This window comes from Pteropus vampyrus, unplaced genomic scaffold (assembly GCF_000151845.1).
Source record: "Pteropus vampyrus isolate Shadow unplaced genomic scaffold, Pvam_2.0 Scaffold324, whole genome shotgun sequence".
NCBI lineage: Eukaryota > Metazoa > Chordata > Mammalia > Chiroptera > Pteropodidae > Pteropus > Pteropus vampyrus.
The window spans coordinates 742,519-748,380 of record NW_011889105.1 but is presented as its reverse complement, the minus strand read 5'-3'; positions in this window follow the sequence as shown (position 1 = coordinate 748,380).

The window sequence follows — 5,862 nt, the reverse complement described above, 5'->3', positions numbered from 1 at the left end:
ACCCCCTCTCCCCCTTTATTATGTTTAGCTAAGAGTTCCAAAAGAGAGTGGGCGTGAGTTCATATGTAATTCTCCCTACTGCCTGTACCTCTGCTGTCTTTATGTTCCAGTCAAGCTCTTGCCATCCCGCTGATCTGTTTTTTAATCACTTGGCTTGGAGTGCTGTCTGAACTCTCCTGGGACTACTTGTGAGAAATCACTGACTTAACCTTTATTTCAGTGCCCTTGCAATGTCTGCTCTCACTGCTGTTGTCACCTGGAGCTCTGTAACTGCCTGGCTGTGAATCTCCGTCACCAAATGTCACCTGCCACAGTTCTCTATGCTGCCAAAACTCTGTCAGGCTGCCCATGTGGTGTCCCTGATCTGTTTTTTCACCTCTGCCACTCATGTCTCCAGCTGTTGGGGAAACTACTTGCTGCCTCACATTCCACTGTTTAGAAAGTAAGAAGAGGATCTTCTAGTACAGTTATTTGAGGACCCTGCTGTTGAAGTTCTTGTTTTTTTGCATCCTTTTCTGACCCCAGACACTTAGGCATTCCTGAGGTGCTGGACAGGGTGGCCGAATGTAACGTCATTCCATACCTTAAACTAGTGCTCTCCTCACCTCACATCCTGTTGCTGAGTTTGATGCGGCCTATAATCTGTATCCCATTCACCTTCTCCAAGGCATCCAACATACTCATCTATGTCTGAATTCCAGCAGCAAAGAGTGTTCAAGTATTTTCCTAGGCTCCAAGGAGGTGCCATAGCATTTAGCACTACATTACTCCCCTTTGCCAACCTGTGACTGGATAAATTGAGAATGCAGAGGACAAGAAATTATTTCGATAGCAGGAGAAAGTAAGTCTGGATTTGGAGTAGGGGTAGCCAGGCCTGAGAGTTAGGCTGGGCAAAAAGGAAACTCATTGCTTACTCCACCAGACCAATGAGGTTATTGGAAAAAGCACCTAGGCTGAAAATTAAAGCAAATGTAAAACTATAGAGCCAGGCCACAGTAGGTCAAAATCCGGGAAAGCCAAAAGAATATATGGCCCAAGTGTAGAGCAAAATGGAGATCCAAAACCAGCTCAGTTGGTCAGCATGAAGGATGTACCATAAAAGGCAAGAAAATCCACATGGTCATGGGCCTCACATCCATGCTCAAAGGAAAGACCTGAAGAAAATGATGTGGTACTTCTCTAGCTATATCTCCATACAGGGAAGCCTAAGCTCCACTAGCCTCACATCCATGCTCAGAGAGTCCAGTCAGCTTTGTAGTACCTCGTTCTGAAAATGAGTACTCCTACGTCAATACCCACAAGAAATGAAAACATACATTCTCACAAATACTTGTAATACTCATAGCAACATTATTTATAACAGCCAAAAAGTGGAAACAATCTAAATATTTACCAGCAGATAGATGGATAAATAAAATGTGGAATATTATTCAGCCATAAAAAGAAACAAAGTACTGATACATACTACAACATGGACGAACCTTGAAAACATTATGCAAAATGAGAGAAGCCAGTTATAAAAGACCACATATTGTGTGATTTCATTTATATGAAATGTCCAGACCAGATAAATCCATAGAGACAGAAAGTAGATTAATAGTTTCCAGGGACTGGAGAGGGGTGGAAATGGTAGCGATTGCTAATGGGTATAGGGTTTCTGCCTGGGGTAATGTAAATGTTCTATTATTTCATAGTGACAATAATTTCATAGCTCTGAATATTCTAAAATCTACTGAATTGTAACCTTTAAAATGGAGTATTTTTGTGGCATGTGAATTATCTCTCAATAAACTTGTTATACATACAGATACCACATGCCAAAAAACAAAATTTTCCAGACATCTGAGAAAAATGTATAACATGGACTGTCCATTAGAAATATAATTCAAGCCACATTAGTACTTTAAATTATTTTACAAGACACATTAAAATAAATAAAAAGAAATAGATAAAATTAATTTTTATAATCTATTTTATTTAATCCAGTGTATCCATAATATCATTTCGACATGTAAGAAATATAAAAATGTTGATGAGATCTTTTATACCCTTTTTTAAAATTCTAAATTCTCAAAATCCAGAGTTTATTTTACACTTACAGCATGTCTCAGTTTGGGCAGCCGCATTTCAATTACTCAGTGATCCATATGTCTAGTGGCTCCTGTATTAGAGAGCATGGGTCTAACATGACTGATGTAGACCAAAAATAAGCAAAATACCAAAGCAAAACAAAAATCCTTAGAGAAAACAGAAACAACAAGGAGAAGAAAATTTTGAGAAATAATCTATCATTACATCCTATAAGGGGTTAATATCCAAACTGGATAAAGAACTCACACAACTCAACACCAGAAAAACAAGTAATCCAATTGAAAAATGGGCAAAGGACTTGAATAGACGTTTCTCCTAAGACAAAGAAATGGCTGATAGACATATGAAAAGATTCTCATCACTAATGATTAGGCATATGCAAGTCAAAACCACAGTGAAATATAACCTCAGACCTTTCAGAATGGCTATCATCAATAAATCAGAAAACAACAAGTGTTGGTGAAGATGCAGAAAAAAGGAACTCTCACGCACTGTTACTGACATTACAAATTTGTGTAGCCACTATAGAAAACAGTATGGAAGTTCCTCAAAAAAATTAAAAATAGAACTACCTCATGACCCAGCAATTCCACTGCTGGGTATTCATCTGAAGAAATTAAAAACACTAATTGAAAAAGATATATACACCCCTATGTTTAATGCAGCACTATTTACAATAGCCAAGATATGGAAGCAACCTAAGTGATCATCTTTAGAAGATTAGATAAATAATTGGTACATACATATAATGGAATATTAGTCATAAAAAGAATGAAATCTTACCACTTTAGATAACATGGATGGACCTAGAGGTTGTTATGCTAAGTGAAATAAGACGCAGAAAAAGACAAATACCATATGACTTCACTTACGTATGGAATCTAAAAAACAAAACAGATTCATAGATACAGAGAACAAACTGATAGTTGCCAGAGGGGAGAGGAATTGGAGGTATGGGTGAAAAAGGTGAAGAAATTAAGAAGTACAAATAGTCACCGGGATGTGAAGTACAGCATAGGGAACATAGTCAATAATATTGAAATAACTATGTGTGGTGCCAGGTGAATACCAGACTTATCAGGGGGATCACTTTGTAAGTTGTATAAATGACCACTATGTTGTACACCTGAAACTAATATAATATTGAATGTCAACTATAATTTTAAAAATTTTTAAAGAGAAAAAGAAAAAAATTGATACAAGAAGAAATTTTAAGAATCCAGTGGGGATTGACTATAAATGAATGTGCGAGAACTTTTTAGGGTGATGGAAATATTGTAAAACTGGATTGTGGTAATGGTTGCATAACTGTATAAATTTATTAAAACTCATCAAACTGTACACTTAAAGTGTAGGTGAATTTAATGATTTGTAATATACCTCAATACAGCTATTTAAAAAAAAGAAAAGAAGCTATTATCAATAAGCTCAGGGAGATGAGAAAAAATTTGGACTCATTTTTTCTGAACAGAATACTATAGATTAAAAAACAAAACAGGACAAAAAAGGACTTGGAACTTAAAAATCTAATCACAGAAATTAAAAATTAGGGGTATTTAAAGATAAAATTAAGGAAATCTTCCTTATAGTAGATCAAAAGGACAACAAGCTAGAAAATTAGAAGAAAAAAAAATAAGAAAATTAGAAACTAGTCACGGAGAAGAAAATAATAAAAGGAATAATAAAAAATACTTCCCAGAACCGAAGAACTAAGGTTTCCCAATTGAAAGTTTACACTGATTGCCCCGAACAAGAAATAAAAATAAGCTCACAGTAAAGCACATCAGTTGTGAAATTTCGTAACACTTGAAACAAAGAGGAGAATCTATGAACTTCCAAAAACGTAAAAAATAGGTCAGGCATAAAGGATCAGAAATTATAATGGCTCTGGGATTTTTCAACAGCAACATTGGAAGCTAGGAGACAGTGAATGAATGCCTTAGAGATTCTGAGGGATAATGATTTCCAACCTGAGTATCTATGCATAACCATTCTATTTGTTAGTTGAGGATGGAAGTGAAATGAAGACATTTTCAGACATGTGATGTTTCAAAAAGTTGACCTTACCTGCATCTTTTTGCCGCAGTCATCTGAGAGATGAGTGCTGCCAGAATGAATTGTAAAATCAAACACATACACACACACATATATATGCATGCATGCAAACATACATACATACATACATACATACATACATACATACATACATACGGAAGGCTCGAGATTGAAAGCATGGAAGGTAGAAGGTGAGGAAGGTCCCAGAATGTATACCAGACATAGAGAAAAACCTGCCCTTACTGGAGCAGGTAAGAAGGTCCTAGGAAAGCCTTCTTCAAGATGAAACTGATAGAATGACCTATATGTCTCCATGTCTTGAGAACAGATTTTAAAAAATGGTGGAAAGTTTGAGATGAATTAATTATAAATAATTTAAAAATTGGTGAAGGAAGGACAATCTGGAATTTGTCTGGAATTTGTCCCCTCATATTCAAAAAAAAAAAAGCGTAATACAAAGTAGAACATAGATAAAGTAAGAATGGCTAAGAGATCATGATTATTGTAGCTGGGTACCTAGAGGTTATTATGCTATTGTGTATATTTGAATTTTTTTGTCTTTAATATAGGTACAGAAAAAATAAAAATGTGTTCAGGGATGGAGAGGAATCATCGTATACTGCATGGCTCAGCTATAGGATATTTACTAAACATAGTAATATTAGCATTGGCTATTGATATAACCATAATTATGATATCATTATATTGGGAGGAGGAGAAAATGAAAAGTGTTAGGGAATGGCATGTAAAAAGGAATTAATTCTTAATCTTCCATAGTGGGAGGTTTGGCTTCAATCAGATGTCTTCGAACTTTTCAGCTTGTGTAATGTCATTGGCTTATTGGCTCTTGATCTATTTGATGTCCTTCTACTGCAAACTATATTTCCCAAGTTCCCTTGCCAGCTAGCTTTGGGCTAGATACAGCCAATAGAAGGCAGCAGGAGAGGAAAAGAAGCCAAGGCATCTCTCACTCCGCTCTTTTTTTGTGTGTGTGCTTCTGGAAGGGCCTCCGACAACAGCCGCCTCTTCTCTATGGCTTCTGCTCTCCCCAGGCCAGACCAGCTCCCACTTCCATGCCCGCATGTCTCATCTTATGGATTCTAATCAGTAATACATTAACACTACAATCATCCTTTTAAATATTACATAAACAAGCTTTGCTTTAATAATCGGAAATTTTCATCATTCTTTTAGTTCCTTTTTGGGTTTTTAAATTTTCATTCTACTTTCTTCACATAATGTTATATAAATGTAATGTTAAAAGTTTTACATTAATTTTTAAATTGTTTTAATTACTATGACCTTAAGTCTTAACGTGACCAATTTTTTTCTGGAATGAGTTGTCATTACATTATTATTTGTAAATATTTGCAAATATTCATATTTTAAAAATTTAAGTAATATATAAAGAGTAAAATTTTAATGCAAGTATTCTCCAATGAGATAAATTGGGTTTTCTTCTCAATTAGTTCATGTATCTATGGATAAAAATGGCTTATTGCCAAAATGAAATAAGCGTCATCATTGATTATTTTTTACTTCTATAAATGTAGTCACCTAGAAGCTGTTTTCACATAAGTATATGGGATGGACGTTATTTTTTCTTTTAAAAAGCTATGTCACCTGATTATTTGAACTCTGTCCTGTTTATAAATCAAAATTCACACAAAGCTCTATCACCGTTTTGTTTTATTTTTTAACGATATATTATCCAGC